Below are 9,162 nucleotides of genomic sequence, written 5' to 3' on the forward strand. Positions count from 1 at the left end.
CGCCGCGGGCGGGGGCACCGGCACCACCCGACGGGCACCACCGCCCGACGCCTCTTCCCGGCCCCCAGCCAAGGAATGCCCTGCTTCGGGTCAGGGCCCTGGAGTGCTGGACTCTCTCCGGGCTGGCACGGGGCCGCCAGGGACAGCCCAGGTCACACATGGGGTCAGCAGAGGTACCACAAAGCTACCTTTTGGAATGATTGCTTGATTGTTTGGTTTTTTAATCTGAGAAGCCTAGATAACTAATCTGCTTTTAATCATGACGTTTTAATCTACCTCTGTCTCTCTAACCATGCTGTCTCTGGACTGAGTGAGAGGGAGGAGGAGGGAGCCCCCCAGCCGCCGGCCCCCGGCAGCTGCTCCCCACAGTCCAATAAGCTGGAAGTGCAGCTCGCTGCTGGCTCTCCAAACGAATGCCCACTCCCCACCGCTCTCCCTGACCCCTCCCACGGTCACTTTTCCTCCCTCCCCTCAGACCCCAGGCCCCTCAGTCCAAGCTTGGAAAACCTTCACCTCATCTTAAGTGGAATTCAAATATATTTATTTTTATACTGAAACCAACTTCTCTCCCATCATCAGGTGGCTCGGCCCATGGTCACTCCCTGCCCCAGCCTGGCTAGACAGCAGGGTGTCCACAGCTCGCAGATGGGCCCTCCTCACCCCTAGGCTCAGAAGCCCCTTCTTGTCGGCCCCTCTCCACCTCCAGCCCACCAGTCCCTCCTCGCTTCTGGTGATGGGGAGGCCTTTCTCGACTTGGTTCTCTTTCTCCCATCTCAGTAGCTTCTCTGAGGTGCTGCACACTCGCATTAACCCTGGTTTCCTTCTCCACCTCAGCGGTACCGAGGTAATGCCAACATAGATGTGAAAGAGGTGCCTGGGGCGGGCTGAGGAGGGTGCGCAGGGCTGTCCGCGGACAGGTGCCCTGCTGGCATGCCCTCTCGCTCCCCACACCCTCTGTTCAGAGAATGGTGGGACATCGCCCCCCTGCCCTTGCCTCGTAACAGACATGGTGTCGCCCAGCAGACTCCGGCCTGGGCTCTTGGAAAGAATTGTGGGAACTGGGGGCCCTGTCTGGCTTGAGAACAGCCCTGCTGCCCTTTTGAGCCGAGATTTTGAAGTGGATGCCCGTCTTGCCAGAAATGCTGTTCTCACCAGAATGCCCCCATCCCATGCTCCCTCACTGGACTTGGCCCCTTGCCCAGTGCCAAGCAAAGACCTTCCCTTGCCTCCCCACCATCCCCCTTGGAAAGGCCAAGTGTCCCCTCCAGGCAGCCCTGGCCCTTGGGCCCTGCCTGCCTGTCCTTGCTCCCCAATGGGAAGGTGACCAAGGTCTGTGTGACCTTGTTTCCCAGTGTGAGCTGCCCTCTCCCCAAAAGCTGACTCACTGTGAGTGACTTGGGCAAGTTCCCAAACCTCCTCGTGCCTCAGTTTCCCCATCTGGAAAAAATGGGGCCACCTCTTGCCAGCAGTAGCAGGGCCACCCATGCCCCTTCCTCCCCACACCCCTCTCCCAGCACTTGGGCATCTCGTGCCTCTGCCTCAGTGGGTCTGAGGGGGCCCGCCTGAGCCTAGCACTTACTCCCCATGGGCACCAAGCTCTGCTTGCTCAACCGTCGCTGAGAGCCAGGGTGTCCTGCTGTGGGGTCGGGGATGCCCTCTTTCTATATTTATTTCAAAAAGAAGTCTCCTAAGGGAGTAGAAATGCAGCCTGGCCCAGGGCTCCCGCCCCTGTGACTCCCTCCTGTGGGGGCTCAGCTGTGCCCTTGCCCAGCAGCCGGCCAGGCCCTCCGGGCTGCTGGCCACGTGTGGTCTTTCTCCTCCTCTTCAAAGCAATATCCTCCAGGTCTACGAAGCCCTATCAGACAGAGGTCAGCCACGTGTCTGATGACATTGCTAGCAAAGCAGACAAGAGGAGGTTGGGTCTGCCCTCACTGACTGTCACACGCTGAGAGAAGTCCAATTGTAAAGAAAACAAAACAGAAAAAGTCACAAAAAAATTTGTATAAAGACATATTTTTGTACTACATGGGGACTCTTCCTGCATGTCAGCAATAAAACTTCCTGATCTGGAGCCACCGCGGCTGTGCCGTCTGCTCTTCTTGCCCTCCTCACCTGCGTCTGTCTCCCTCCATCCCAGCAGTGGGGCAGGATTCTTGCAGCTCTTGGTTCTGCCACCAGGTGCACTGGATAGGCACCCCCCTCCCGCCCCCACCACCATGACTGCCACCTGGGCAGCCAGCTGGCCACGGGCCATCACTGTCTTGAGTGGGGGAAGGACCAGAACTGCCCAGCATTCTCCCGACAGGCTGGTCCAGCCTCCCACAAAGTGTCCAGGGGGACGCTTCCTGCTTGGCCTGGCTCAGCCCAGACTGTGCAGGAAGGAGGCGTGGCCGCTGCTTGCAGAGCACTGGTCCTCTCCCTGCCAAACCCCATCTGGGATGGGGAGGACTTAGCCAGACAGAGACCACCATGTGCCCACATGCCATCCAGGGCAGCTGGGGTAATCAGGGCCAGGCCAGGCCCTTTCCTGAACCCCCCTGTTCCTCCCCCCCACCCGCCCCTCAAAAGCCAAGGGGCTTCCTTCCTCTCTTCTTTCCTTCCTTCCTTTGCTTAAATTTAGACTTTGCAGATTGAGCATTGGAACCGTGAAGCTAGAGATAGTCTGGCCCCTCCCCAGGCCACCACTGGGCCCAGGCCCTCCTTACCTTTGTGTCCAGGACCCACACAGGCCAGGTCACAACAGGAGCAGAGGTCCTTGCAGGAGGAGCTCCTTCCCAGTCAATGTCCACACAGCCGGAAAAAAAGGCCCTGCAGATACTTCAGAGCAGACCCCCAGGCTTCATCCGCGCCTTCACCCACAGCCCACACCCACCCCAGCATCCACGTGGCTCCCATCTTCCTGTCCCCTCCCACATGGACGGAACTTTGCCCACTTAATCTGGCCCACACCTACCTGCCGAGCTGCCCTGGCCGCACCTCCCCCCAGCCCAGCACTGCCAGCTGCAGCCCTGGCCTTGGCTCAATTTCAGCCTCCCTCCTGTCCCCACCTGATCAGCCGCCGTTCTGTGCCTGGTATCTCCTCACGCGTCAGGCTTACCTTCAGCAATACCCAGACAGGCTGCATGTGGGCAGGGACTTTTTTTTTTTTTTTAATGTATTTCTTTATTGATTTCAGAGAGGAAGGAAAAGGGAGAGATAGAAACATCAATAATGAGAGAGAATCATTGATCGGCTGCCTCCTGCACGCCCCCTACTGGGGATCGAGCCCACAACCCGGGCATGTGCCCTTGGCTGGAATCGAACCTGGGACGTGCAGTCTACACGCTGACGCTCTATCCACTGAGCCAAACTGGCTAGGATGGGCAGGGACTGTCTTGCTCACTTTTTTTTTTTTTTTTGTCTTGCTCACTCTTGTATCCCAGCACCGAGAAGGGCACGCAGCTCGCATGCCAGAACTGTGTGGTCAACAGCATCCTATGCTCCTAAACCAGTGGTCGGCAAACTGCAGCTCGCCAGCCACATGCGGCTCTTTGGCCCCTTGAGTGTGGCTCTTCCACAAAATACCACGTGTGGGCGCACGTACAGTGCGATTGAAACTTCATGGCCCATGCGCAGAAGTCGGTATTTTGTGGAAGAGCCACCCTTGAGGGGCCAAAGAGCCGCATGTGGCTCGAGAGCTGCAGTTTGCCGACCACTGTCCTAAACAAACTGAGAAGCTTCGCCAGTTGTAGCCACAGCCTGGTCTGCCCTCAGGGGGAGCAGTTTCAGAGAGAAGCCAGCCGGCTGCCCTGGGAAAGGAAGTGAGGAGATGGCAGTTCTCCACAGCTGAGTCGTTCAGGCTCCCAGCCAAGTCAGCTGTGATCTCTGGTCTCTCCCCCACACCCCATGGCCTCCCTGTGACCACCCATCTGAGGGCTGAGCCCCTTCTCTCACTTCCTGTCCTCCCTGTGCCGTGTGGCAGCCCAGCCACCCAGCAGTCAGTGAGCCTTTAAACCAGTGGTTCTCAACCTTCTGGCCCTTTAAATACAGTTCCTCATGTTGTGACCCAACCATAAAATTATTTTCGTTGCTACTTCATAACTGTAACGTTGCTACTGTTATGAATCATCATGTAAATATCTGATAGGCAGGATGGTCTTAGGCGACCCCTGTGAAAGGGTCGTTCGACCGCCAAAGGGGTCGCGACCCACAGGTTGAGAATCTCTGCTTTAAACGGATTATTTCCCTCCTCTCCTCACACCCCTCTGATGGCCTCTGCCCCGTGCCACCCAGAGGACATCCAGAGGCCTGTCTGAGGCTTAGAAATCTCTACAACACCAGGCTCTAACCTGGCCTCCCCGTAACCTCTCAGCCCCTCACGCCTCACCCGCTGCCCCAGCCACATGGGCCTTGCTGCTTCTGACCAAGCCAAGCACAACTCCCACAAGGCCTTTCACTGGCTGTTCTCTCTGGAGGGCCCTTCCCGAGATTGGCATGGCTCCCTCCCTCACTTCCCTCCACTCAAAATGTCAGCTCCTGCCCTAACCAGTTTGGCTCAGTGGATAGAGCGTCGGCCTGTGAACTGAAGGGTCCCAGGTTCAATTCCGGTCAAGGGCATGTACTTTGGTTGTGGGCACATCCCCAGTAGGGGGTGTGCAGGAGGCAGCTGATCGATGTTTCTCATGGATGTTTCTAACTCTCTAACCCTCTCCCTTCCTCTCTGTAAAAAAATCAATAAAAAAAATTTTTTTAAATGTCAACTCCTCAGAGAAGCCTTCCTGGCCACGTCAACCTGGTCTGTAGCCCTTTACACTCCTTTATTCTTCATTGTGCTCAGCACAGCCCAACATTCTATCATCTGTTTGACTAGTGATTGCATGTCTCCCCTGCTCGAATGTTGAGCTCCCACAGGCAGGAATCTTCTCTGCATGTCCATGTGGTGCTGGGGGATTTGGGGGTCTGATCATCACAATGGGGGGGGAGTGCCGCTGGCATTAAGAGGGTGGGGACCAGGGACACCAGACAACCCTACAAGGAAGGCAGAGTCTACCTCCTGCACGACATGGGTGAAAACCTGTTTATAATCTCCAGAGCCAAGAATCTACACATAAACACACAATGGCTTCGTGTGCACATAACGTACACTGAATTCTCGAGGAATGCAACTACTGTGCAGAGTGGAAGGAGTTTGTACTTTATGTTGTTCAGAATTTCACCACGAGTTCGTCACCGTTGCAGACACAGCCGCCACCACAGTATCCCAATAGGAGCTAATCTGCGCTCAGAGCTGTCGCCTTCCCCACAATTGATCACTTCTTAGATACGTACTGTTACCCTTTATTTCTTTTATATTATGACATACATGTGTGTGCATTTTAAATTAGATGTGGAGGTGGGTATATTAGCCATAAATTTCACTCAGGAGCGTAAAAGGGGCAGCACGAAGGATCGTGACACGGCAGCGCTGGGGCTGACGGGGAGAACCGTGACCTCGAAGATGGTTGGGAACAGGGCTCTGAGGTTCGAATTAAGGCCCCACCTCTTATGTGACCACACATATATGACTCCACCTCTCTGAACCCCACTTTCCTCGACTGTAAAATGGAGTCACCCTACAAACTACCTGGTTCCTGGGAGGTTGTGAGGGGTGGGCAGCGCAGCAGTTAGCAGAGTGTCAGGTGCCAAGAGGTTCCTCAGTAGCCATTACTATTCTTCATTTTGTAAACTCTCAGGCTGCCCATCTCCCAGCAGTGGTCCTGGGTGCTGGGAAGGCAGTTAGAGGATGGCTGGTCGTAGGAGCCCTTGAATGAATCCCTTTCTCTCCCCATCCAAGACCTAGGCAACCTCTGACCAGCCCCCACCCCCAGTGGCGTGAGGCCCCAGTGTCAGGAACAGAGCAGCTGGGCCAGCCCCAGCTTGGCTGCTGGGGAAGGGAGCTGTCGGCTTGGCATTAGGCCCTGAATATGCCAGCCCCCGAGGCCTCACCCAGAGACTCTGCACCTCTCAACCCCTGACCTCCCACCAAGACCTGTCTTTCCCGTGGTTCATCTTAGGCTCACTCTCTGTGCCTCCCAAGGTGACAAATCTCTATTCTCACACCAACAAGAAGGCAGAGAGGCAGCCAGCAAGTGGGCAGGTGGGCAGCAGCAGGTCAGTCATAGGCTAACAGGATCCCTCAAGACAGGACAATCAGCAGGCAGATAGAGGGGATGCGAGCCAGGCAGGCAGGTGACAGACATGCAGAGAGATCAGAGAGGTCCCGGTTGGTGCACCGGGTAAACAGGTGGCTGGGCAGACCTACAGACGGGCCGGCGGGCAGGGAGAGGCAGGCAGAAAAGCAGATAGGCAGGTGGCCAGGAGGACACGTGGACTGTGCAGATGGCCACACGGGCCAAAAACTTTGGGTCCCTAGGAGCAGCCCACAGCTTCTTCCAACCCTCCAGGGCAAGGCGGTCACACTCCCCCGGCCTGGCTTGGCCACATGCATCCCCCTGCCGTGTGTCCCTCTCTGAAGGGACCAGCCACCATCTCAGCCCCACTCTGCTCCAGCATGGCCACCTGCCTCACCGGGGCTGAGTCACACCTGACCACACCAAACACCACCACCAACCCAGACACAGCTTTGTCTGTAGATAGTGACACCCAGAGATCTGCATAGCACAGGGATACACGGAAAGAGCTTAGCACAAACATACCCGAAGTCTCACAGCTGCCACACACAGAGAGGCACAGAGACACATGGAGACAGGCACACGTATGTGCCACGCAAAGGCACACATCCCCAACACCCAGGGTAGGTCACAAGCGCAGCCGAAACACATTGATCTTCATGATGGTAGGCAGTCAGCACAGTGGTACAACCAACGATGCCCACCAATATCCCAGCCAGGGCTCAGATTCTGGCCTCGCCTTCGCCTCTCGGCCCAGTGTAACATGGCTGATGGCGTCCTGGTCCTGGCCAGGTCTTCCTCCCCCGACACTCGTCTCTCCTGCCTGACACCTCCTCCCCGGGACCCCTCAAGGCTGGAGTTCCCAGGGTTCAGGCTTCAGACCCCTTCTCTTCTCACCCCCTCCCACAGTGTTCAGTCCATCTTGGGTGTTAAGCTCTCAAACACATTTCCAGCCCAGACTCAGGGCTCTACCTGCCTGTCTCACCCGGTATCTACTGGACATGTCAAATCTATCTAAAAAGAAACTCAGGCCCTGACTGGTTTGACTCAGTGGATAGAGCGTCGGCCTGCGGACCGAAGGGTCCCAGGTTCGAGTCTGGTCAAGAGCATGTACCTTGGTTGCGGGCACATCCCTAGTGGGGGACATGCAGGAGGCAGCTGATCGATGTTTCTAACTCTCTATCCCTCTCCCTTCCTCTCTGTAAAAAAATCAATAAAATATATTTTAAAAAAATTAAAAGAAACTCAGGTTGCCCCAAACCTGCTCCCACCTAAACTTTCCTCACGTGTGTGGGCCCAATACCACCAGCTGTCCTATATTCCTCTTTCCTTGGCATCCACAGCCCATGCAGGAAGTCCTGTTAACACTCCCTTCAAAACGCTGCCTGAATGAATCCTGTCTCACCTCCTCCACAGCCCATCCCGGCCCAAGCCCTCTGCCACCGCTGGCCTGTAGGGCTGCCAGCCTGCGCACAGCTCTGCTTCCATTCTCGCCTGCGTGGCCCATCCCACGCTGAGCCCCTACAGGGATCTCTCCAAAGGGTGTCACCAAACCATGACACTCTCCTAACTCCAGGGCTCCCCATGACACGCACATCTAGCTCCTCCACAGGGTCCAGGGACCTTAAGACGTTCTCCTTCAGGGCCCTCTCCCTCCTACCAGCCCCACACTCCACCCCAGATCCTGCATGGCTGCCCCCACAGGATCTAGCTCTCACCTCAGATGCCCGCCTGGAGAGCTGCCCAGGTGTTTCCCATCACATGGCCCTGTTCCGTCATCCTCTCTGAGCTCAGCAGCCCCTGCATCTCTCCTTCACGCATTGTCTGTCTGTCCACCTTAGTGTCAGCTCCATGAGACAAAGATTGGTGTCTGTCTGTTCACCGCTGACCTCCCATTGCTAGGAGATGCTAACAGGGCGCTCAGTTGGCATCTGTTGGCTAGAGACTATGGATTTCTACACAGACATGCCCACCCCCCAAAAAATACTCAAGCAGATACAACATGAAAATAGACACACGAATACACAGATTTAGGCAGAAACAGTGCCACATGCTCACAAAACAGACTACTCAGCCACAGAGATCCCCAGGAGTGCCTCTCCCACCCCGGGGGAGCCCCGTGCTAGTCCTTTCCCATCTAGATCTGCCCTCTGCGTGAACCCAGTCTCAGGCTAGGAGTGGGGGGTCTCCAGCCTGGACAGAGGGGGGTCACTGGCCCACAGGCCTCAGGCAGCGCCTTCAGCTATGTCTGCAATTTCCTCTCCCCCCTTCCTTCCCTCCTCCTCTCTAAGGCTCCCGCCAAGAAGGCCTCCCCCTCACCCCAGCCCCAGCACAGGAAGGGGGGCCCAGAAGGGGGGGCTGGGAGTCTGGGCAGGAAGAAGACCTGGGCCCACACACTGATCACACCACACACTGCATGCACAAGCCCGGAGCCCATGTGGAAACGCATGTGCACGGGCAGGTTTAGCCAGAAGGGAAAGGCATTTTCGCCCCACACTCTGGTGCAGAGCACAGGGGCCCTCAGAGGCCCCAGGCTGGGTTCTGCAAGGCTGGCCTTGCAGCCTGGCTTGAAGCCTGAGTCCAGCACTCATTAACCCTGCTGACCAGCGCTCAGCCAGCTGGACACACTCACCGCTGCGCCCTGGGAGGAGGGGAAGAGAGTCCCTTCCCTCGGGTGTGGCTTGAGGGTCTGGGGGAGGCTGACAAGGCAGGCAGTCTTGCCTGGGTGAGGGAACCTTCTGGGAGGAAGAGCAAGGCAGAGGGACAAGGTTCGGAGCCCAGCCAGGCTCTGGGGTCAGAGAGCAGTGGGTTCAAATCCTGACTCAGTTTACTTATCTGCCAAGTGGGGATGACACCGCAATACAGGATGATTCAGAAGGCTTAAATAAAGTAATGTTGTAAAGGGTTTATTCAGCCCGTGGCCTGGCACCTAGGCAGGACCCCGTCCTCCTCGTTATTATTATTGTTAGTAGTAGCCCGGGGGCGGGCCCCTGGAACCCGCCTCCCCTGCAGT

At 56.6% G+C, this 9,162-nt stretch overlaps 1 long non-coding RNA gene across 1 annotated transcript; it reads left to right on the plus strand.

Moving 5' to 3' along the window:
• Positions 1-6: 6 nt before the first annotated feature.
• Positions 7-2,076, plus strand: LOC107185226. Its single transcript, XR_001516151.1, has 2 exons — positions 7-173; positions 835-2,076. It is a non-coding gene; the product is annotated as an uncharacterized LOC107185226 (long non-coding RNA).
• Positions 2,077-9,162: the final 7,086 nt, after the last annotated feature.

This window comes from Myotis davidii, unplaced genomic scaffold, assembly GCF_000327345.1.
Source record: "Myotis davidii unplaced genomic scaffold, ASM32734v1 scaffold88, whole genome shotgun sequence".
In the NCBI taxonomy this organism is placed as follows: domain Eukaryota; kingdom Metazoa; phylum Chordata; class Mammalia; order Chiroptera; family Vespertilionidae; genus Myotis; species Myotis davidii.